Below are 27,454 nucleotides of genomic sequence, written 5' to 3'. Positions count from 1 at the left end.
AGAAGGAAACACACAAGCTCAACACGAAAGATGTTTGTTTTAGATCCAAATGAAATGTTATCAGTTGATGAAGATTACCTGGTGATCCTCGCAACGCGCTTAGTAGATTTTTACCTATTTCTGAAAACTTTAGCACGCTTTTCCCATTGTTCCACAAACCGCTGCTATGTTGTTCAAAAAATCAAAAAACATAGAAACACTAGAAACTGCGAATAATTAGCAAGAAAATCAGAAAACATGCAAATCAATGCAAAAAATTTGCCTCTGTCAGCAGAGTTTCGTGTGAAATTCCTGACATTCTGAGTGAAGAAGTTTTATGGCCTGCGCGAAATCAAATTCGGCTCGCGCAAAATTAAATTTGGCTTGCGCAAAATTAAACTCGACTCGTGCGAAATTAAAATTGGCTTGTGCAAAGAAATAGGTCTCGCACGAAGCTTCATGCGCCAAAGAACTTTCTCGCGCAATGCAGAAAGAATCTTTGCGCAAAGATTCTAGATCCTCTCACAAAAATGAACAGTTTCGCGTGAATATTCCCAAATCTGTACAGAACAATATGGACAAAGAACAAAAAAATGATTAAAAAAATACAGAATGAGGCCAGAAAAATTGATTTTCATGCCCCACGGTGGGCACCAGAAATGTATATGTGAAAATGTGACCTATGCTAACACACACACTTCAATACGGTCATTGCATACAGATTCATCTCGAAATGAACATTGGATTGTTCATCCGAAAATTGACCTGTAAGGCAACCTGTTGCCTTCTATCTAAAGGGATTTTGCCTGTTAATATCCTCAGAATCGAGGTGCAGGCAACTAGACCCTCTAAGAATGAAGGATTTGACAATGGAATTAAGCTAAGAACGAGTATACAGATTAATCTAAAAAAATGAAAGATGCAATGTAATCTAAGAACAAATGAAGCAAACTAGATTAAGCATATGCATGATTAAACTAAAATGAGATTAAACTAAGAATGAGAATGTATCCAAGAAATGTAAATAAACATGAGCATGAATTTTGATAGCAATTCAATAGCAAATCAATTCATCCTCCTAAAATGAAGAGATGAGGGTCTCTTAAATAGAGTCTCTTGGAATCCATCAACGGTTGAGATCGATTCAGATCAACGGTCAAGATTGAAGATGAGTTTCAGTCATAAAGGGAGATTCCCAAATTAAAGGGAGTTAACAGACTTAATTTGAGTAAAATAAGGAGTTAATTGTTTTAATTTGAGTAAAAAAGGAGTTAACTGAGTTAACTCATTTTTCATCAATAGTGAACTGGAAATTCCCCTTTTTGAACTGAAGAGAGATTTTGTTGAGATATTTAATTTAATAAAATGAAATATGCTCTCATAATTACTTTTTCTATTTAATTAAATAATCTTTAATTAATTAGAGACACTTTTGTTTAATTAAATAACTTCATTTAATTAATTGGGAATGGCTTCCCATTTAATTAAATAACTTTGTTTAATTATTTTGAAGTAAGTACTCCATTTAATTAAATAATTTCTTTTAATTAATTAGAAATACCTTTCCCATTTAATTAAATAATTACATTTAATTAATTAAGATAGGCATATTTATTAAATTAAATAAATTTAATTCCACAGTACATTAGCCTTAGGATATAATTTAATTTAATTAAAGTATAAATACTTTAATAATTAAATTAAATATTAATCAATAGGTTTAATGTGGCTAATATGAGTAAATACTATAGGAATTAAATAATAAGCATGATGAATGTAGATTTAGGTTTTCTGCATCTGACAATTAAGTCAAGTAGCGAATAGTAGAATGAGAATTGCCTATTAGAATAGGACTTTGAAATTATCAGGAATAGACTAGAATTGGTATAATGGCAATGAGCCAATTTTGGGGTATTACATGTATTATGGGAAACATTGTCTCACCTTAACAAAGTGGCATCTGAGCTTTGATGCTAGTGCAGAGTTAAATAAGCCAACTCTAGTTTGGGTTGGATTACCTAGATTGCCCCTTGAATTTTGGGATTGGAAGATCCTAAGGTGGGTAGGAAATTCATTTGGTCAGTTTGTCACTACGGACAAAGTGACTATGCAAAAATCACGACTGGTCTATGCTAGGTTCTGTGTGAATGTAGCCTTGAATCAAGCACTGCTGACTGTGGTTACTCTTAAGACCAAATGGGGAGAGAAAGTTCAACCCATTGAATATGAGAATGTAGGCCTATTCTGTCAGAAATGTGGTCAATTTGGACACCTTATAGTTGATTGTAAGGCCCAAATGCAGAAAGATAAACAAAAGGAGGGTTCCCCGGGTATTGTTATGGAAGTTGTGGGTGAACTGTCAAAAGTCCCAAGACTAGAGAAAGAAACTACTGATTTACTAATTATGGAGGATAACCCAGTATTGTCCACCCCAGTTAAAGGACCAAGGGAGCATAAAAATACTAGGGAGGGGAAAGCTTTGGAGGATAAGAAGAAATTGGAAGAATACCCCTTTACATGGGAGTTCAAGGAACTATTGAGTTCACCCATGGAGGGACTTAAGGAAGGAGATTTGTTGGAGGAAGGTGAAATTGTGAATCGCCACCCTCTTCCTTGCTCCCCAGAAAAGTAGGGAGGGGAGAGCCTACAGGAGAGGGTTTCTACCCCCTTAAGTATGGTTAAAGCCTCCTCGACGAAGATTGCAGCTAAAGTAATGGCAAGCATTGACAAGGCTAAAAAGGAGCTTAATCCAACCTCACCATAGGAGGGGGATAATGGGGAATGGGAGGTTCCAAAAAAAGAAGAGAAGGGGGGGGGGGGGGGGGGGGAGGAAATTAGATGTGGGGGCATGTGGGATAGCTGGAAGACCATCTAGCAGAGGAACTAGGACAAAACAAGTAGCAAAGGACATGGCTAGTGGTAAGCAACTTAAACTAGAGACTGTAACTAGAGGTAAGAAATGAAATTCCTCTCTTGGAATTTAAGGGGGTTAAATAATCCCCAGAAGCAATATGCTCTAAAACTGTGCATATTTCAGGAAAAAGTTGACTCTGTGTTAATACAAGAAACTAAAATGTCTAGTGCTAATTTTGATAAAATTGTTAGCCATGTTTGGTTGGGTGTTGCTTACATGCATATGGATGCCAAAGGAACCTCGGGGGGAATTTCTACTATGTGCAACCCGTACTCTATGATAGGAGTTGAGGTTTGGAAAGATAGAAATTTTATAATTATTGATTTCAAAACTAGTATTCAACATTGGGGGCTCATCAATATCTATGCTTCTAATAGCAAGGTAGGGAGAAAGGAAACATATGATAAGTTGGTTAGGACCTTAGAAAAAATGAAGGATAGTCAAGTAATGCGTATGGGAGACTTTAATACCCCCCTTTATCATTCGAAGAACTCAAGTGGTAACAAGGATTGCCCTGAAAGCTTACAAGATCTCCATGATTTTATGAGTAGAATGGACTTTATTGATGTGGAATTGAGAGGGAATCCATTTATTTGGACCAATAATAGAAAGGGGAGAGACCTTATCCAAGTTAGATTGGATAGGCTAATGGTGACAAGGAACTGGAATTGACTAGGCAATTCCCTTTTGGAGAACCTCACCAGAACTACTTCTGATCATTCCCCTTTAATCTTTCTATGGGAGGATGGTTTAAAAAGTGGGTTGAAACCTTTCAGATATGAAATAATGTGGTAGACTCACCCAGAATTCAAGGATAGAGTTCAAGAATGGTGGAATGTAAGGATAGACAGTACTGCAATGTATAAACTGACCCAAAAACTAGATAATATAAGGAGAAATGCTAAGGGTTGGGCTAAGATTTCTTTTGGAGACTTGTTTAAAGTGAAAGGCAAAGTGGAGGAATAACTTAAAAAACTCCAAGTGGAGATTGCTGTAGGAATTAACCTTGAAAGAGCTACGCAAGAAGAAGAGGAATATAGAAAAAAGTGGAAGGATATTATTTTGAGGGAGGGTATGTGCAAGATCATTATGTGCCAAAAAGTGGCGATGTGAAAAAAAGAGAGTTTGAAGATGTCTAAAAGCGCTTCAAAATTTGCTCTGACTTTTTCCACCTATCCAGGTACCAAACTTGGAAGGTAAGACCGAGCCTTATCGGATATCCAATTACAGATCAGATATGTGATTTGATATTGGATATCTGATTACAGATCGGATATTCGATTTGATATCAGATATCCGAAAATATATCGAAAATCCGATATGCCAGGGAGCCTAATATAATATTATTATTATGTTATAATAATATAAAAATATTACCTTATAATAGTATAATATAATATAATACATTATAATATAATAAAATATTATATTATATTATATTATAATTAAATACATTATAATATTATATTATAATGTATTATATTATAATAATATAATATAATATTTAATATTATAATATATACTAATGATATATTATATATATATATATAATATAATTTTAAAAATATATATAATAATAATAAAGTAATATATTATAATATAATATATAATAAAAAAGTAATATATAATATAACATATAAATTATAATAATATAATATAACATAATAATTATATTATATTATAATAATATTATATTATAATAATATAATAATATAACATAATGTAAAATATAATATAATGTAATATAAAATATCATATGTTATGTAAAATGATTTGCGTTATAAAATATGAGATTCGTGTTATAAAATATCATATCCAATTTATCGGATATCCGATATTGAATCAGATATTTGATCCCTACCATCACATATTATAAAAAAAGACCCACGGCCTTGTATTTTCTGAATTTTGAGGCCAAGCACGACCGATAAGGGTTCTACATTGGATATCAGATTCTATATCGGATATTAGATATCCAAGTAAGTTTTTTTTTTTTTTTTTTTTAAATTCATTTTTAATCTAAATTGAATATATTTTAGCATAATTTTGTTTGTTTTAGTTGAATCTAGGGTCTTTTTGAAAAAATTGGTTAAAATTAAGGTTTTTTTAAATATATATTACGTTTTGCAATTCAATAGGAATGGCTAATCAGAATGATGACACTGAGGCACAAAATAATATTCCTCATAACCCCCCACCAAATGATCTAGTACCCCCACAAAACCGTCCACCAAATGATCCTCTACTCAAAACCCTCCTCGAATTGAGGATTTGATAAATGAGAATCTCACCGAGTTGAGAGGTTTGCATAGAACATATAATAATGTACCCGCATTGGCTCCTATGTTATCCATGTTAAACACCATAGTGGATAACATTGAAACCCTTACAAACCAACAAAATGTTGCTCTTTGTTGGTGTGATGAAATGCACGCGATGTTTGATGATGGTTTGGACTATGATGAGATTGCGGCCCTCAACATAACCAAAGAAGTTTTGGCTAGCCTTTGTGCAAACCTAAAAACGGGTTTACCAGTCGACCCAAAAAAATCCAAACCATCTATTAAATGGTGCACAAATGATGCCATACGTGAAAACTTTTGGGATCGTTGGTGGATGGTCTTTGATATCCCTCCACATGGCAATTTAGACATACCATTTTATTTCCTTAGAAAATTATATGCAAAATTTGTGTTGAAACTTAAAGTGAACTATTGGAGCATGAAGCCCAACATGGGCTTAAGACTAGGAGCTCCTCAGGATAGACCCTCTTCCCAGTGAAAGAAATCTAGCACTTTTGTCCCCCCCACTAATATCTCCCCTCCTCCTTGAGTGCAGCATCCAAATATTATAACAGAGGCTAGCTCTTAGACCATCAAAGCCATTCATAGGCTGAGTAGCCTAATGATATCTCAGGCTAGGTGAGTCTTGCCTCCTCGTGTTGATGATGCTAGTGCCAGTTCATCATCGGCTAGCTCATCACACGATTGTGTGCCTCACACTTGCATTAAATGCAAGAATATTTGCCTAGGTCCCATAGGTGATCTTCCTAAGTATCATTTTGTATTAGGCGAGGATACACCAGACACTCGTGCAGAGGCTACAGAACTTGATGTGAGAGCGGAGGGGAATTCAGAGGCATGGACTCCTTCAGTGTCGGTATGTGTATACATTTTTTTGTTATGACATATGCGATTTAAATTTAATTTTTATACTAGAGTAATTTTAATTTTTAAGCCATATTGACTTTTATATGTATGTGATCTTCATTCATGTTTAGTTGATGACTAAGGAGGAGCTCAGACAAATTGATGATGCCATGCTCTAGGCCATTTTATTTGGCCTTGAGACATCTACAGTACATTATGTTGTGTTCGTATTTTTTTTAATTTGATATTGTAGCATATATGTGGTTGCTAAACTTTCTTTTATCTTGCAAGTAGTAGCTGTCCCGGGGGGACAAAGTGCGAAGGGTGAGCTAGTGCGCATTGACAAAGGAAAGGTAATTAGGTGCTTTCTATTTGATTAAATATCAATGCATTCCTGTAACATGTTTGTGGTAATCTCATTTAATTACATTCTTTATTGAATATAGGGCATGGCTACTAGCGACGAGCATGTTAAGATTCTACATCATAGACCATTAGGGATTTCCATTCACACTGAGAGCCCCATGTATGTATAAGTATCATTTATTTTTTATTATCCTTATCTTCATAAATAAATTCAAAAATGATTTTCATGATATTAACAACTACTATTTTGTATCTCATAGGAGACTCCTAGTGCACATGAGGTCGGATGAGAGAGTTATGTAGAGTTGATGATGCAGGCACTCTCTCCTGAGGAGGAGCCTACAATAGTAAGTTGTAGTTTGAATTCATGATTAAATATGTTATAAATTTAGCATGCTATGAATTATAATGTTATAGTTTAAATTTTAGATTCATTTGACAAATGTATAATTTGAACATATATAGCCCACAATCAGAGAGGTAGAAGCATTGCTGAGGGCATATGAGAGGACTCCTGACCGACGTAGGAGGTCAACAAGAGAGGTATTTATTATGAAATTTTGATAGTATAAATTTTTATTACAAAAAATATCATTATGCATTTGAGTAATTCAATGTTAGATACAAAGAATCATATAAATTTAGTTGTCTATCTTTGGGTTTTCCATTTTTGTTTATGTAGGAGGCATCTGATCCACCTAGTGCAACGAAGAGGCTACATTTTGATCATCCACCAGTGCCCTAGGATATTATAGTTATTGTAGGATGCATCATGAGACATTTTGAGATGGCATATGCCACATTGTATATAGAAACATTGATACTATACACATTTTGATGGTATGATCAGCCACACTTTGTATATGGACCCATGTATTTTGATATATATTTGAATTCTTTGTCTATGGATATGTTGGTCTATTTTGATATGTTCATTATTAATAAATGGTATATTACAGTTCAAATTTTTATTATTGATTCATATTATATGAGTAATGGTTTGTAAATATTATATGATTCATATTATTGATGCCCATATTTCAAGGATTTATTTGAAAATCTTAGCAAGTGGAGAAATTGAAAGTTTGAATATATGAGACGATCTAGTTGAACATTAAAAAAAAAACTCCTGAGATTAACTAAAGTAGTAGGAATGAATGTTCATTTATTCCCAAATTTGAGAGATCTTCATCATTATGAATGTGGGTAAGAGTTTTTCCCTTTATCGTTCATAAAATTCTTATAGCGAGTATTCCTCAATTCATATTCCTTTAATCATTCTTCAATGTATATTAGTGCTAATTTAAGAGCTTTCAAAAAAAATCATATAATAAGTAACCCGAAACAATGACACAATGAATTAAATAACTTCAAATTATACACAACACACTCCATATGAATTCATATCATATGAATTTAATATTTAGTCTCAACGTCCCTACAACTGGAAAAGTCTTATTCTGAGTGGTTGAGCTAACCAAATGCTTTTAACATATATTTTGTCTTTTAAACATAAACTATAATAACATAAAAAAGATGTGTGACTTATACAGATAATAATAAGAACACAAGACATAAGTACCTCGAAATGCACTTAGAGCACCTTGGAGACTCCTTGGTACGATGTGGCTGCGGATGAGGGATGGTCTCCGTGGCTAGAACAAGGGTGTGACTAGGGTTCACCCACCCACTCAGAGCTAATGGTGCTGACGATTCGATGCCAAGATCAACAGTTTCAAATTTATGCTATGGTGCACCTATGAACTGAGGCACACTGCGAGTTTTGGCATCGAGCGAGATCGCTGTGCTAAATCCAAACAGAATGTGATCTCTCATAAATAAGATAGATTATTTTAGGCTTCAACATCATCATCTTGTAGCATTCAACAGTTCATCGATATCCCTCATGAGTTTCAAGTTATGACCCTCGAAAGATCGACCTCAAAATGCACTTAGAGAACCTTGGGGACTCCTTGATACGGGGTGGCCGCAGACGATGGATGGTCTACGTGGCCAAAACAAGAGTATGACTATGGTTCACCCACCCACCCAAAGTTAATGGCACTGACGATTCGATGCCAAGATTAGTAGTTTCAAAGTTGCACTGTGGTGCACCTATGAACTGAGGCACACTGCGAGTTTTGACATCGAGCGAGATCGCTATGCCGAATCCAAATGGAATGTGATCCCTCAAAAATGAGATAGATCATTTTAGGTCTCAACATCATCGTCTTGTAGCATTTGACAGTTGATTGGTAGTCCTCACGAGCTCCCAGTTATGACCCTTGGAAGATTGACCTCGAAATGCACTTAGAGCACCTTGGAGACTCCTTGGTATGGGGCGGTCGCGAATGATGGATGGTCTCTATGGCTGGAACAAGGGTATGACTAGGGTTCACCCACCCAGAGCTAATGGTACTGACGATTCGATGCCAAGATTAGTAGTTTCAAAGTTACGTTATGGTGCACCTATGAACTCAGGCACACTACGAGTTTATGCATTAAGAAAGATCGCTATGCCGAATCCAAACAGAATGTGATCTCTCAAAAATGAGATAGGTTATTTTAGGCCTCAACATCACCATCCTGTAGCATTCAACAGTTCATCGATAGCCTTCATGAGCTCCGAGTTATGACCCTTGGAAGATCGACCTCAAAATGCACTTAAAGAACCTTGGGGACTCCTTGGTATGGGGTGGCTACGGATGATGGATGGTCTCTGTGGTCCAAACAAGGGTGTCAGAAGGGTTCACTTACCCACCTAGAGCTAATGGCATTGATGATTCGATGCCAAGATCAGCGGTTTCAAAGTTGCGATGTGGTGCACCTATGAACAGATGCACACTGCAAGTTTTGGCATTAAACGAGATCATTGTGTTGAATCCAAATGGAAAGTGATCTCTAAAAAATTAGCTAGGTAATTTTTGGTCTCAGCATCATTGTCCTGTAGCATTTGACAGTTCATCAAAAGTCCTCATGAGCTCCCAGTTATGACTCTTGGAAGATCAACCTCGAAATGCACTTAGAGGACCTTGGAGACTCCTTGGTACGGGGTGGCCGCAGATGATGGATGGTCTCTGTGGCTAGAACAAGGGTATGACTAGGGTTTGCCCACCCACCTAGAGCTAATGGCGCTGACGATTTGATGCCAAGATTAGCAGGTTCAAAGTTACGTTGTGGTGCACCTATGAACTGAGGCACACTATGAGTTTTGGCATTGAGCAAGATAGCTGTGCCAAATCCAAACGGAATATGATCTCTTGAAAATGAGATAGGTTATTTTAGGCCTCAACATCACTGTCTTGTAGCATTTGACAGTTCATCGATAGCCCTCACGAGCTTTGAGTTATGACCCTCGAAAGATTGACCTCAAAATGCACTTAGAGAACCTTGGGGACTCCTTGGTACGGGGTGGCGGTGGATGATGGATGGTCTCTATGGTCAGAACAAGGATGTCACTAGGGTTCATCCGCCTGCCCAGAGCTAATGGTACTGACAATTCAATGCCAATATTAGCGGTTTCAAAGTTGCACTATGGTGCACCTATGAACTGAGGCACACTGAGTTTTGGCATCGAGTGAGATCATTATGCCGAATCCAAACGAAATGTGATCTCTCAAAAATGAGATAGGTAATTTTAGGTCTCAGCATCACTGTCCTGTAGCATTTAATAGTTCATTGATAGCCCTCATGAGCTCCAAGTTATGACCCTCAGAAGATCAGCCTCAAAATGCACTTAGAGCACCTTGGAGACTTCTTGGTATGGGGTGGCCGCGGATGACGGATGGTCTCCGTGGCTAGAACAAGGGTATGAATAGGGTTCACCCACCCACCCAGAGCTAATGGCACTAACAATTCAATGCCAAGATTAGCGGTTTCAAAGTTATGCTATGGTGCACCTATGAACTGAGGCACACTGTGAGTTTTTGCATCGAGCGAGATTGTTGTGCTGAATCCAAACGAAATGTGATCTCTTGAAAATGAGATAAGTTATTTTAGGCCTCAACATCACCATCCTATAGCATTTGATAGTTCATCGATAGCCATCACAAGCTCCGAGTTATGACCCTCGAAAGATTGATCTCAAAATTCACTTAGAGAACCTTGGGGACTCCTCGGTACGGGGTGGCCGCGAATGATGGATGGTCTCCATGGAAAAAACAAGGGTGTCACTGGGATTCACTTTCCCACCCAGAGCTAATGGCACTAATGATTCAATGCCAAGATCAACAATTTCAAAGTTGTGCTATGGTGCACCTCTGAACTGAGGCACACTGCGAGTTTTGGCATCGAGCGAGATCATTGTCTTGAATCCAAAAAAAATGGGATCTTTAAAAAATTAGATAGGTAATTTTAGGACTCAGCATCACTGTCCTAAAGCATTTGACAGTTCATTGATAGTCCTCATAAGCTCCAAGTTATGACCCTCAAAAGATCGACCTCGAAATGCACTTAGAGCACCTTGGAGACTCCATGGTACAAGGTGGCCACAGATGACGAATGGTCTTTGTGGCTAGAACAAGGGTGTGACTAGGGTTCACCCATCCACCCAGAGCTAATGGAACTAACGATTCGATGCCAAGATCAGCGGTTTCAAAGTTATGTTGTGGTGCACCTATGAACTGAGGCACACTGTGAGTTTTGGCATTGAGCAAGATCATTGTGCCGAATCCAAACGGAATGTGATCTCTTGAAAATGAGATAGGTTATTTTAGGCATCAACATCATCATCCTATAGCATTAGATAGTTCATCGATAGCCCTCACGAGCTTCGAGTTATGACCCTCGGAAGATCGACCTCAAAATGCACTTAGAGAACCTTAGGGACTCCTCGATACGGGGTGGCTGCGGATGATGGATGGTCTCTGTGGCCAAAACAAGTGTCTCAATAGGGTTCACCCACCCACTCGGAGCTAATGGCATTGACGATTTGAATAGTTCTAGCCATTAGAAGTTAGATTTTGAAAAGTTGTCAAGAAAATTGCAAATTTTGCAATTTATGCGCTAAGACAAGTTTTATTGCAAATCTAATTGCAAATGGACTCTAAAAACTCTTAGGTACCATAATAATGTTTTAAACATCTAGACTTACCTAAAAAACATGGAATTTACCAAAAATCCACTTTATTGGACCAATTGATGGCCAAGGCTTATAGTTGCACCATGGGGTCTTGTGTCCATCACAAATGTGGATGGTCACAGGGAGATCATTAGATCTATCCCTAGACCTTATTACATCAAGAAAATAAAAATGATTAGGTGCTTTGCATTAGTGTTCCCTATATTTCATTAATTTTTGACTAATTCAAAATTTAGACATCTATGTTTTATCACCATAAACATGAATCAACTCACAAACATCGCCCTCTTTAAGAAAAATCAAGGATAGCCACAAGGAAGAGAATGAAGCAAGGTGAAACACGAGTTCAAGCTCAAGGTCAAGGAAAGCAATGAAAGGGGACTCGTCAAAAGCATTTGAGTTCAAAGGAAAATACTTCAAGATAATACACTTTGAAAGTGGAGCAAAGGAAAGAAAATTCAAGGATCAAGCTAAAGGAATTATCCCAAGACCAAACCTTCACTAGTCAAAAACATGGGACAAGTTTGGATTTAAAGAGGTCCATGGACAAGTTCAAGGATTCAATTCATAGGCATTCATGTGTCCCAATGCAAGTCAACTTTACACTTGGTCAAAAACTTAAATGTTTGAAGAACAAAAACTATCTTACAAGGAGATCAACTTGTCTCTATTTACATCAATTTTCTATAAGGATCAAAAAAATACACCAAGAATATTCGAGGATCTACCACCAAAGTGAGCTTAGGAGCATGAACAAGGACATAAAGCAAAGTTTGAGATTGAGGACACAAAAGAATGTAAAGATAAGATTCCCATCAACGGAGTGATCCCGATGATGAACAAGTTGTGCAAGGAAATAGATTTAATATGCCATGGAAAATGTTAATGCATGCAAGGGATTGCTCCAAGGATCAAACCCAAAGATGAAGATGAAAAAGAAGAATTACAAACGATGAAGGTGGAAATATCAAAGGTTCAAGCATTGTGAAGTCCACCTATCCAAAAGAAAGAAGTCCTAGAATGATAACAAATTCCTAAGAGCTATTTTTGGTTCCCTTAATTAGAGCTTGTAATGGATGAATCTAGATCATTGTTTTCAAATCAATCTTGTTAGTTCATTGTAATTGGAGCTCCTATTTAAATCCCCAGCTCTCTCATTTGTAAACCAAGGATGTTGGAGAATTGTTGTCAATTAAATGCCAAATTTGCTCTACTTTTCATTGTTGTGTATTGCATGGAAAATTGTTGTGATCAAGTTTTGACACAAGGTAGGATGGGTAAATGATTTCATGGGAGCACTCAACAACCACCTTGCTAGAATGTAGGATTTCCAAAGAACCCAAGATGTCATGCATCAAGTTTGCATTATTGCATAATGATCCTTATTTCCTCATTTAGCTTTAAATTTCATTTCATGTTGTTTAGTATTAGTTTTGTTGGATGAAAGAATTATGGATGCACTTTCTCAATTTGAATATAAACTAGATCATTAGCCTCTTTTTGATGGTAGGAATGCCTTTTGTGGTGAGTTAGTGAAAGTACTCAACTCAATAGTGTAAGTCACCCAAATGATTACTAGAAAATCACATTATTTCACTAAGTGAACATCCACAATTAAAGGAACCTTAAAATCATTTCATGATTTTACTTAGCAATCTTAGCATGAGAGATAACCTTATATCAAGAGAGTATTGAATGTTTTGTGTCATACATGTCATGGACATGGTCATTTCAATAAGGCCCAAAAAACTGTAGACAATTGCAATAATAAATCTTTTTCAAATTAAATTTGGGAAGAATTACATAAAAAAATTTAAAAAATCAAATCACATAGTGTTCTAATTGTTCATCCTTACTTTCTAGATTTTTCTTATTTGATTAGTTTGATAAAAATAGTTTTAATAATCATAATGTCAGCTTTATGTCAAATAAGGAAAAAGCCAAACTTGTAATAAGATATTCGCAAGCAATTATCTTTGATATAGTTATAAATGCTCTTAAAATTGTCTTTATAGCCTTGTATCACATGCAAATATGATTTGCAAGAACTTGTTTAATATCTTCCTCTTATAATTCCTTACAAAGAACCTACCAAAATACAAATTAGAATGTTCAGCTAATTTAACCTATCTTTTTCATTATTACAAAAACCATATATACAAAAAAAAGTTGACATCTTACATCATAATACATCATAAATCTTAGAAATTCTCCCCAATACCACCCCCCTCAAACTCTTCATGATGTACCTACATTCCAATATCATAAAAAAATTAGTAACTTATTGTATTAAACAAGATAATCATCAATTCGTTAAATCATTATGAAGAAAATAACATAAGAAGTAAATATACCTCTAGTCGAGTGTTCCAATAGGGTCCTCTCTCTGTTTTAGGGTCTCCAATAGTGCTTCATGATCAACATTAGCAATAGTAAAAAGTTCTTTTACTTTTGGTCTTCCTTGATGCTTCAATAACTTTAGATTTGTTGTTATAATAAGATGAGAATATATGAAAATTACTTTGTGCATCTGATAGTCTTCAAATGTAGGAATTATGTTCCTTCTAAGCATGTATGTCTGTAGCCATGTTAGCAACAACCACTAAACCAGTAGGATATGTGAATCCATCATCATCTATGATCGGTTGTGCAAGTTTTTGTTTACCTCTTATACAATGTGCTAACCAATAATCAAATTTCTCATCATTCTCCTATGGTGAAACTAATGCAAAGACATGTCCTAGCTGAAGTAGATCTGATAGATTGTTATGCTCAAGTGAACTTTCCATGTCATTATTTTTGATAGAGGGTATAACAGATAATGGAGTAAGATAATGTGGAGCCCATGTGTCCACCCACTCACTTGACTCACACTAATCTCAATCACACTGAAAAAAACTAGGACAAAAACAAGCTAGCTGTCATGTCCAAATGGTCCATGTACTAGAATCAGAGCTCTGGAATGAATGCATTTTTGATGAGTCTCTCATTGTAGCACAATCTAATCCATCAGCTATGGACCCTTCCTCAACCAACTAAAAGAACCTATGTACCACTGAATAAAGAGCCTCCTCCTGTGATAATACTAAACTACACCAATCAACAATGCTACGAGCATCAATAAGCTTTGCCATTGAAATCTTCAGTTGCTCCTTAACTAGAGCTCTCTTCACACATGCCCCTACTCCATCATGTTCCTCTTTTCCATGGCCAAACTCAAAAAAACTCCAAATATTAGGCACCCCTCTCTCTACGTGCATCCTACACAACCAAAAAAACAACTGAGCATTCTTGAATTGACCTATACAATTATCTGACCAAATGACATGTCTATCCATAGAAATTGCATACTCATGTAAGAAATCAAAATAATTCTCGAAACAATGTTGCACAAACTTGTGAGAGTGAGATCTCTAATAATCTTTTGATTATCTTCCACACTATCGGGGGCATGTCTATTTGTTATTTGAAAAAAAATAGCAATATGAATGGAGTTGTAATACTGAGATTGTGTCTCATTTTGAGGTTGCAATGTGTAGTTCTCAGCAAAATCAACAATTGATATAATAGTGCCAATGGGAAAAGTCTCACACATTCTAAATTGTTGATCCAACCACTGAGACCTGTGACTATGTCTTGCATACTTGTAAAAAAGATTCACTTTGAAATTTGAAATAAAACTAGCCACACTAATATCTTTTCCAACCAATTCACATCTAGAGCTCTCACCCCCACTCTTCAATGTGTATTTCACCATTTCATATACCTTTTTTTCACTATTATTTTTCCAAAATCTTGTTCGCACCCTTCATGGAAACATGTGTCAAACTTGGATAAGCCACCACATTCTGAACACTTCTCATTTAAGCAAGCATTTTTATAAAAGGAACAACCATCAACTCTACCACATAAGAGTTGATCTAGCAAGTCTCTTGATGATTTTGGAAGCCCACTAGCACCAAAATCCTCCAACATTTCTTTACTATGCAATGTAGAATGGATGGAGCGTAATAGTTCATGGTGCATAGAAAATTCAACATGATATTTGCAATAGCATGTATTTTGAATTATGAGTGGCACACAATAAAATGGCTTCAAAGATTAAAAAGCCCTTTGTGATATATGAAGACTTGGATGACTCTCTCTAAATTGTTTGAACAACATAGTTTGACTTACCTCCAAATAGTGTTTAGGATGTGGCGTGCGATCTTTGATGCCAATTCTCAACTTTAACACGTCTTTAGCATTGGGTAATACTCATGAGTTAGACTGCCAAAATTGTGTAATTTCTTCCTTCACATCATCAGACAGATTCTTATCAAAACGTGGAAGTCTCCCACCAAATGCCCATGTTTCATTTTGAAGAGGATCATCAATTTTCTCTCATCGACTAAGTGCTCTTCTCAAAGTAGTACGATTTAGATTCAAACCAATACAAGTTCATCTCATATATCTACTCTTTCTCAAATGATGACTTACCAAATAGGTTGTAACAACCCTTCGAGCAGCTCTATTATCCTTCTCTCTGCTATTTTTTCCAATGCTATTGAGAGCACTGAAAAGATTCTTCAAAATAATGGCATTTCTTTCCAAATTTTTATTGACATGAACCTTCAATTTGGAAAGCATAGGTATCATCTTTTGCATCTTTAATAAGTGCATGAAAAGCTAACATTGCTCTACCACTGTCTTGCTGCTAAAAAACATCTGATATAGTCTTGAAGCCCATAACTGAATGGTTCTTTCTAATTTTTTTCCTTCCAAACTAGTAATAATCACTTCATCAATTTCAATTATCCATTTTGGTGTTTTAGAACCTTCATGTCGATTATAATTAGGAGATATGTAAGGTTCTTGTGCAATTGGTTCCTATGCATTGTCATGTTCGACATGGTCAATTATGCAATTTGGATTATGACTTGGTAGCATTTTGTCTTCAAAATTTTCATTCTCTAAATTTTCAGTTTCAGCATTATCATTTTCAATAGGTACATTTTCATTCCCCAACTATACATATTCATTATCTGACTCTATGATTTCACCTTCAATTAATTCATCGTCAACTTGACTAATATTTAGCATACCTTGTCTTTTTCTTCAGTACTCCATTTTGTCCCTTTCTCTATATGTCGCAATGTCTTCAATGGATATCTTTCTTTTGCATTTATCCTTTCGATGACTACTGCTCCCCATTCAAATGAAAAATTCGAATACCTAAGGTTATATTTTCAAAATTTTTTCGATTTGTTGGGCCCAAAAATGCAACTTTTTGCAAAATCTTTAAAAAAAGAACCAAAAAAGTGATGTTGTTGGGTTTGTAGGGATAGGGATATGTTGGAAATTGGTGGGGGTAAAATCAGATATTCGATCTCAAATTGGATATCCGATTTTCTAAAATGACTTTTGGTGAGAAAAATTTGCTATAATTTCCCTTCTTTGCTATAATAATATTAATATTATAAAACTTATTGGAGGGAAACCGACTTTGGTTTATTAGTACTAATAGTGTAATAGTATTAATATATAATAGTATTAATATATATATTATTATTATAGCTATAGTATTAATATATAGTATCAATATTATTATTATACCTATGATAGTATTAATATTATTACTATAGATATAATAGTATAAATATTTAGTGTTTATTTATATTATTATTATTATTATTATGCTACAATAGTATTAATATATACATTAATACTATGCCATAATAGTATTAATATATATATTATTATTATAGCTATAATAGTATTATTATTATTACTATAGATATAATAATATTAATATTTAGTGTTTATTTATATTATTATTATTATCCTAGAATAGTATTAATAGTATATATATATATATATATATATATATATATATATATATATATATATCCTTTCTTTTTTTAACCATTATTAACCATTCTAATATGTCTGTAGGGCTCTTAGGACCCCTAGGGACATATGTCATGATTTAATGAGTCATGTGGGTCATAGGACAACCTATAACCCCCTTTGACCCATATTAACCATTCTAATATGTCCCTAGGGGTCCTGGGACCCCTAGGGACATATGTCATCATTTAATGGATCAAAGGGGGTCATAGGTCACCCTATGACCCCCTTTAACCTATATGAACTATTCTAATATTTTCCTAAGGGTCCTAGGACACCTAGGGACATATGTCATCATTTAATGGGTCGAAGGGGGTCATAGGTCACCCTATGACAACCTTTAACCCATATGAATGATTCTAATATGTCCTTAGGGTTCATAGGACCCTTATGGACATCTCTCATCATTTAATGGGTTGTGGAGGGTCATAGGTCAACCTATGACACCCTTTCACATATATTAACCACTATAATATGTCCCTAGGGGTTCTAGGACCCCTTGGGACATATGTCATCATTTAATGGATCAAAAGACCTATGACCCCTTTGACCCATATGAATGATTCTAATATGACCCTAGGGGTCCTAGGACCCATAGGGACATATCTCATCATTTAATGGGTCGTGGGGGGTCATAGGTCAACCTATGACCCCCTTTCACACATATTAACCATTCTAATATGTCCCTAGGGGTCCTAGGACTCCTAGGGACATATATTGTCATTTAATAGGTCAAAAAGGGTCATAGGTCAACCTATGACCCCCTTTGACCCATATTAACCATTATAATGTGTCCCTAGGGGTCCTAAGACCCCTAGGGACATATGTCATCATTTAATGGGTCATGGGAGATCATAGGTCAAATTATGACCCCCTTTGACCCATTTAACCATTCTAATATGTCCTTAAGGGTCTTAGGACCCCTAGAGAAATATGTCATCATTTCATGGGTCCTCTTTCACACATATTAACCATTTTAATATGTCCCTATGGGTCCTAGGACCCCTAGGGACATATGTCATCATTTAATGGGTCAAACGGGGTCATAGGTCACCCTATGACCCCTTTTGACCCATATATACAATTCTAATATGTCCCTAGGGGTACTAGGACCCCTAATGACATGTGTCATCATTTAATGGGTCAAAGGGGGTCATAAGTCACCCTATGAGCCCTTTTGACCCATATTAACCATTCTAATATGTACCTTTAGGGACATATGTCATCATTTAATGGGTCATGGGGGGTCATAGGTTAGCATATGAGGTCCTTCCACACGTATTAACTATTATAATATGTCCCTAGGGGTCCAAACACTCCTAGAGACATATGTTGTCATTTAATGGGTCAAAGGGGGTCATAGGTCAACCTATGACCCCCTTTGACCCATATTAACCATTCTAATATGTCCCTAGGGGTCCTCAGACTAGACGCCTAGAAAAATATCTCATCATTTAATGGGTCATAGGGGGTCATAGGTCAGCCTATGATCCCCTTTGACACATATTAACCATTCTAATATTAACCCCTAGGGACATATCTCATCATTTAATGGGTCGTGGGGGTTCATAGGTCAACCTATGACCCCCTTTCACACATATTAACCATTCTAATATGTCCCTAGGGGTCCTAGGACCCCTAGGGACATATCTCATCATTTAATGGGTTGTAGGGGGTCATAGGTAAACCTATGACCCCTTTTCACACATATTAACCATTCTAATATGTCCCTAGGGGTCTTAGGACCCGTAGGGACATATTTCATCATTTAATGGGTCGAAGGGGGTCATAGGTCACCTTATGACCCCCTTTGCCACATATATACCATTCTAATATGTCCCTAGGGGTCTTAGGACCCCTAGGGACATATGTCGTCATTTAATGGGTCAAAGGGGTCATAGGTCAACATATGACCCTCTTTGACATATATTAACCATTCTAATATGTCCCTAGGGGTCCCATATCTCATCATTTAATGGTTCAAAGGGGGTAATAGGTCACCATATGACCCTCTTTGACCCATATTAACCATTCTAATATGTCCCTAGGGGTCCTAGGAGCCCTAGGGACATATCTCGTCATTTAATGGGTCGTGGAAGGTCATAGGTCAACCTATGACCCCCTTTCACACATATTAACCATTCTAATATGTCCCTAAGGGTCCTAGGACCTTTAGGGACATATATCATTATTTAATGGGTCAAAGGGGGTCATAGGTCACCCTATGACCTCCTTTCACCCATATATACTATTATAATATGTCCCTAGGGATCCTAGGACTCCAGGGGACATATCTTGTCACTTAATTAGTGACCTATGACCCCCTTTCACACATATTAACCATTCTAATATGTCCCTAAGGGTCGTAGGACCCTTAGGGACATATGTCATCATTTAATGGGTCAAAGGGGGTCATAGGTCAATCTATGACCCTCTTTGACTTATATTAACCATTCTACTATGTCCCTAGAGGCCCTAGGACCCTTAGGGACATATGTCATCATTTAATAGCTCGTGGGACCTATGACCCCCTTTGACCCATATTAACCATTCTAATATGTCCCTAGGACCCCTGGGGACATATGTCATCATTTCATGGGTCAAAAGGGGTCATAGGTCACCCTATGACCCCCTTTGACCCATATGAACGATACTAATATGTCCTTAGGAGTCCTAGGACCCCTAGGGACATATGTCATCATAATATGGGTCAAAGGGGGTCATAGGTCACCCTATGACCCCCTTTGACCCATATTAACCATTCTAATATGTCCCTAGGGGTCCTAGGACCCCTAGGGACATATCTTGTCATTTAATGAGTTGACTTATGAACCTCTTTCACACATATTAACCATTCTAATATGTCCCTAAGGGTCCTAGGACTCCTAGGGACATATGTCGTCATTTAATGGGTTGAAGGGAGTCATAGGTGACCCAATGACCTCTTTTGACCCATATTAACCATTCTAATATGTCCCTAGGTGTCCTTGGACCTCTAGGGACATATGTCATCATTTAATTGGTCGACGAGAGTCATAAGTCACCCTATGACACCCTTTGACCCATATTAACCATTCTAATATGTCCCTAGGGGTCCTAGGACCCCTAGAGACATATGTCATCATTTAATGGGTCAAAGTGGGTCATAAGTCACCCTATGACACCCCTTGACCTATATTAACTATTCTAATATGTCCTTAGGGGTCCTAAGACCCATAGGGACATATGTCGTCATTTAATAGGTGAAAGGGGGTCATAGGTCACCCTATGACACCCTTTGAGCCATATTAACTATTCTAATATGTCTCTAGGGGTCCTAGGACCCCTAGGGATATATGGAGTCATTTTATGGGTCGAAGAGGGTCATAGGTCACCCTATGACACCTTTTGACCCATATTAACCATTCTAATATGTCACTAGGGGTCCTAAGACCCCTAGGGACATATGTAGTCATTTAATGGGTCAAAGGGGGTCATAGGTCACCCTATGACACCCTTTGACCCATATTAATTATTTTAAAATGTCCCTAGGAGTCCTAGGACCCCTAGGGACATATGTCATCATTTAATGGGTTGAAGGGGGTCATAGGTCACCCTATGACCCCCTTTGACCTATATATACTATTCTAATATCTCCTTAGGGGTCCTATGACCCCTAGGGATATATATTGTTATTTAAAGAGTCGAAGGGGGTCATAGGTCACCCTATGAACTCATTTGACCCATATATACCATTCTAATATGTCCCTATAGGTCTTAGGACCCATAGGGACATATGTCATCATTTGATGGGTCAAAGGGGCTCATAGGTCAACCTATGACCCCCTTTGACACATTTAACCATTCTAATATGTCCCTAGGGGTCCTAGGACCCCTAGGGACATATGTCGTCATTTAATGAGTCAAAAGGGGTCATAGGTCATCCTATTACCCCCTTTGACCTATATTAACTATTCTAATATGTCCTTAAGAGTCCTGGGACCCTTAGGGACATATGTCATCATATAATGGGTGACCTATGACCCGCTTTGACCCATATATACCATTCTAATATTTCCCTAGGGTTTCTAAGACCCCTAGGGTCATATCTCATCATTTAATGGATCATGGGGGGTCATAGGTCAACCTATGACCCTCTTTTACACATATTAACCATTCTAATATGTTCCTAGGGGTCCTAGGACCCCTAGGGACATATGTCATCATTTAATGGGTCAAAGGGGGTCATAGGTCACCTTATGACCCCCTTTGACCCATATTAACCATTCTAATATGTCCCTAGGGGTCCTAGGACCCCTAGGGACATATGTCATCATTTAGTGGGTCAAAGGACCCTATGACCCCCTTTGACCTATATGAACGATTCTAATATGTCCGTAGGGGTCCTTGGACCCCTAGAGACATATGTCATCATTTAATAGGTCAAAGGGGTCATAGGTCACCCTATGACCTTCTTTGACCCATATGAAGGATTCTAATATGTCCCTAAGGGTCCTAGGATCCCTAGGGACATATCTTGTTATTTAATGGGTCAAAAGGGGTCATAGGTCAATCTATGACCTCTTTTGACATGTATTAACCATTCTAGTATGTCCCTAGGTGTCCTAGGACCCCTAGGGACATATGTCATCATTTAATGGGTCAAAGGGGTTCATAGGTCACCCTATGATTGTATCTGACATATATGAACAATTATATTATGTTCCTAAGGTTCTTAGGACCCCTAGGGACATATGTCATCATTTAATGGGTCAAAGGGCGTCATAGGTCACCCTGTGACCCCCTTTGACCCATGTGAATGATTCTAATATGTCTCTAGTGGTCCTAGGACCCCTAGGGACATATGTCATCATTTAATGGGTCAAAAGGGGTCATAGTTCACCCTATGACCCCCTTTGACCAATATGAACGATTCTAATATGTCCCTAAGTGTCCCAGGACCCCTAAGGACATATGTCGTCATTCGATGGGTCAAAGGGGTCATAGGTCACCCTATGACCTCCTTTGACCCATATTAACCATTGTGATATGTCGCCAAGTGTCCTAGGACCCCTAGGGAGATGTGTCATCATTTAATGTGTCAAAGGGGGTCAATGGTTGACCTATGACCCCCTTTAACTCATATATATTAATAATATACATATATATATATATATATATATATATATATATATAACGTAATATAACGTATATATATAGCATATATATATAACGTTATTATATTTATAACATTATTATATTTAATAAAAATATGACATTATTATATATATTAATAACATACATATTAATATAATAATATATAATACATATTATATTTAATCAAAATATTACGTTATTATATCTTAATAACATACATATTAATATAATAATATATAATACATATTAAATTTAATGAAAATATTACGTTATCATATATATATATTAATAACATATATATTAATATAATAATATATAATATATATTATATATATAATATATATTACGTTATTATATTTAGTAAAAATAAAAATAATATAAATTATATTTATAGATTGTAATAAGATTAAGATAATATATTATTATATATTAATAGATTATATCTTATATCTTTACATTAGGTTATTATATATTTATTTATATATATATATATATATATATATATATATATATATATATATATATATATATATATATATATATATATATATAAATACGTCTTTACATAGTAATATAAGTGAAATAATTTATAAATCATAAGCTATAACTTTTAAATGCAATTTTCCCTTCAAAATGGGTTGAGATTCGAAATTTCCCACCCGAATTCTATCGAAGCATATTGTATATCCGATTTGAAATTAGATATCCGATTAGGCTTGGTATTTACCAAGCGTACCCGGTCAACCCAAAAGACGTGTTTGAAGAGGGTTTTAGTGATACTCAAATTTTGGGTAGCCGTCTGACAATGTTATTTTGATCAAAATTGAATGAAACGAAAAGAGTTTTTTAATATCGCTCTCGAGATTCCATCAATATAATTTTTGTCAAATTCTGAGTTTGATAAGTATTTATTAGTTAATTATCAATGAAGAGTATTGTAAAGTGCTGATTGACATACTAATTGAAAAATAGCTATATCTTTCAAACGTTATAACATTTTTTAAATATAAAATTTGTCACATTCTATGCTTTGCCTAGTATAAGAAAAAAAAATTAAAAAATTTGGTAAAATTTTCTATTAGTTAAGGTGGTCAGACACGAGAATTTTTTTTTTCAAAAAAGTTTTGGTAGAAAATTCATATTTAATTATTTATTTGGAATAAAAATAACAAAAAATATGCTTCACATTTGGCATGAGTCTACTTTTCATATCTATTATTATATTAAAAAAATATTATCATTTGATTTTGATTAAGGTGGTCAGACATACACCTACCTTTTATTTTCGCTTTGAAATTTTTATAGTACTGCATTAAAATTCAAATTTTTGACCAATTAATTGTTTTTTTCTCTTAATAAGGCCTAGTAGTTTAGAAACTACATTCAATTTCCTATAGATTATTTTCTTACAACTTTTTGATGTAAAGTCCATAACCACTTCAAAATTATGTGTCAAGTTGACATAAACTTGATTTGCTGATTTTTCACTGCCACTTAAGGCCATAATTTGGTGCATCATGATCCTACACATACCTGGGAGGAAATTTTTTGGAAGCAAAGATCAAGAGTCCAATGGTTAACTAAGGGTGATAAAAACACTACTTTTTTTCACAGGTCGGCCTCTAACCATAAAAGAAGAAACGCAATTTGTAGGCTGGAAGCTGAAGGGGGAAGAATTTATAAGGATCAAGAGGAGATGGGAAGACATGCGATGGAATAATTTAGCAAGGCATACATTAAGGACAATAAAGGTAGAAATTTGGTGATCAGAAGAAGCTTGACTAATACAATCCCTCAGTTGCTAGGTGTGGTGGAAAACGATCACATTCTAGGAGACATTATAAAGGAGGAGGTGAAATGTGCGGTGTTTTCTATGAAAGCTTATAAGGCCCCAAGTCCAGATGGTTTCTCTCCAGTTTTTTTCTAACATTTCTAGGAGGCTGTTAAATCTGAACTTGTTTGGGCTACCAGAGATTTTTTTTAGAATTGGGAAGATGCTAAAGAGGATCAATAAGACTTTTATTGTTTTAGTCCCTAAAACTCTGACTCACTTGAGCCTTCTCGATTTTAGACCTATAAGCCTATGTAATACTATTTCTAAGATATTTGCTAAAGTAATGGTTAACAAAATAAAGCCTTTCTTGGAAAAAATAATTGGCACTCCACAAAAAGGATTTCAACTAGGGAGACAAATCCCAGATGCAACAATGACCACACATGAGATCATTCATTCAATGAAAAAAATAAAAGACCTAGAATGGTTTTCAAATTGGATATATCTAAGGCTTATGATAAGGTTAAGTGGGATTTCCTCTATGATGTGCTTGAAAGAGTGGGGTTTAATGACAAGGTTATAAATCTGATTAAGATGATGGTTGGCTTGATTCAGTACTCTATTCTTCTAAATGGTTCCCCCTAGGGTAATTTTGGAGCAAAGAAAGGTCTAAGATAGGGTGGCCCTCTTTCTCCCTACCTTTTCATTATGGTTGTTGAGGTCTGAGGGAGGTCTTTCTCTAAAGTAGTTAATATAGGTTCTGTCAAGGAGGTTAAGTCTGTAACTACTGCTGATACTAAAGTTTTGTAGCAAATTGTAGATGATACATTCCTTTTTGGAGAATCTTCAGTTATGGAGGCTGAAGCTTGGAAGACTATTCTTCACAATTATGAAGAAAATTCAGGTTAAGAAGTTAATTACCACAAGAGTAAGATCTATTTCTTTAATATTGATGCCTCATTACGAAGGAGGATAAGGAACATTTTGGGTTGTTAGTCTGCCAACCTCCCGGATATCTATCTTGGCCTATCGCTAGCCACTAAAGAGGTGACTAATGACTTCTGGAATACTATAGTGGAAAGAATTCAGAAGAAACTTACAGGATGGAAAGGGAAAATTTTAAGTAACATTGGAAAATTACAATTGCTCTCGGCAGCTCTCCAAGGCATTCCTATTTACTTCCTGTCCCTTTTAAAATCAACCAAAATATGGCTGATAGGATTGAGAGAATACAGAGGAATTTCCTTTGGTCAGGAACAAAGGAGAAAAATAAATTGAGCCTGGTCAACTGGGAAGAGGTGTGCAAGCAAAAGGAGAAAGGAGGGTTGGGAGTAAGAAGACTTTGTGACCTTAATAAGGCCCTCCTTACGAAGATTGGTTGCAGATTAGGAGAAGATAATACTGATTGGGGTAACATTATGAAAGCTAAATATCTGGAAAATTCCCTTTTCAATTGGAATCTTTTCAATAATGATCTTCTAGGAGGCTCTAAAATATGAATGAATATTGTTAAGAGTAGAATCTTATTGAGGGAAGGAACAAGGTAGATATTGGGGAATGGTCATAGTATTAGATTCTGGGAAGACAATTGGATGGGAGGGAAACCGCTGGTTTTCAGCAAATTTAAAAGACTAATGGAGTTACTTAAGGAAGAAATGGGAAGAAAGGTGGAGGACTATATCGACCAAGGGAGGAAGTGGAAGAAGTTATATAAAGATACTTACTCCTAGGAGGATATTCAGCTTCTCAAGGAGTTGGAAGAGTTGATAAGAGCACAAAGACCCCCAATTCTAATCTAGAAGGATATTAGAGTATGGGACTTAACTTCGAGTGGTAACTTTATAGTCAAATTGGCCTACAAGCACCTCTTTAGCAAGGACCGCTGTCCACCATCATGGAGTAATGTTTGGATTAGTAACCTTCTCCCTAAAATTAATTTCTTTTGGTGGATAGTTCAACATGGCAAAATTTTAACTATAGACAATTTGAAAAGAAGGGGCTTTTATATAACAAATCGATGCTATCTCTACAAGGGTAAGGAGGAGAGTATCTCTCACTTTTTTATTGAATGCCAATATGCCTTAAAGATATGGGCTATGGTGTGGGAGATATTTGGTCTAAATTGGGTAATGAAAGACAACTTATGTCAATTCGTGGAGAACTGGTGTTGTCCCTTCCACCACCCAAAATTGGTCTTTCTATGAAAAATTGTTCTACCATATATTTGTTGGCATATATTGAAAGAAATAAATAACATAATATTTCAGAAGGAGGAAAAATCGATGGAGGTGGTTTTTGGAATAATGGAGAAATTGCTGAAGGAAAATATTAGGGTTGCCAAATTTAAGTTACTAAAGGAAGAACTAGGTAGTCAAGAAGGTCAAATTGCTGAAAAATAGGGTATTTAGGAGGATTTTCACCTTTTTGATAACTCAAACATGTTAAAGAGATAGCAAGCTAGATGGAAACCACCTACCCTTACTCAATTCAAATTAAATTTCGATGGTGCTACTAGAGGAGGTATAGGAGCAGCAGGTGGAGTGTTGTGGGACAGGAATGGGTATGTGCTATTAGTCTATGCTGGGAAGGTGGGAAGTAGAAGTAATAATTTGATTGAGGCAATGGCTTTGCTTTAGGGTCTTCAGATGATTAGTGAAACACAACTTAAGGAAATAATCATAGAGGGGGACTCCAAATTAATTATTATTGGTTAATGGAATGTCCCAACCAGGATGAAATATTCAGACTATCATTATGGACATTAGGCATATGTTAGAAGGGATGGAAAGTGTCCACCTGTAACACATCTACATGGAAGGAAATAAGGTAGTTGATGTGGCAGCTACCATGGGGTTTAAATTAATGGAAATCATGTGCTAGAGAAATATGGAAAATCTAAACAAGGATATTAAATCCTTGATACGCTAGGAAAGAGGGGGAAGTATCATTTAATTATGGCTATAAAATTTAAGGCTAGGGCCAAATTTGGCAATCCTTTCCTTGGGGAGTCAAACTAAGCTAAATTTAATAAAGGTTTTAGGGAAATGAGGAGAAGTCGTGGCCATACAAATGGATAAAAGAATGAATGCAATTTAAGAAGAGTGTCATTTCATCATTATGGTAACACAGTGTGGAATTCAAATTACTTCCCCTTTGAAAGTATGAAT

This window comes from Cupressus sempervirens, chromosome 2 (assembly GCF_028749045.1).
Source record: "Cupressus sempervirens isolate cs-2001-9-10 chromosome 2, ASM2874904v1, whole genome shotgun sequence".
NCBI lineage: Eukaryota > Viridiplantae > Streptophyta > Pinopsida > Cupressales > Cupressaceae > Cupressus > Cupressus sempervirens.
Note: the sequence above shows the minus strand (reverse complement) of the source record.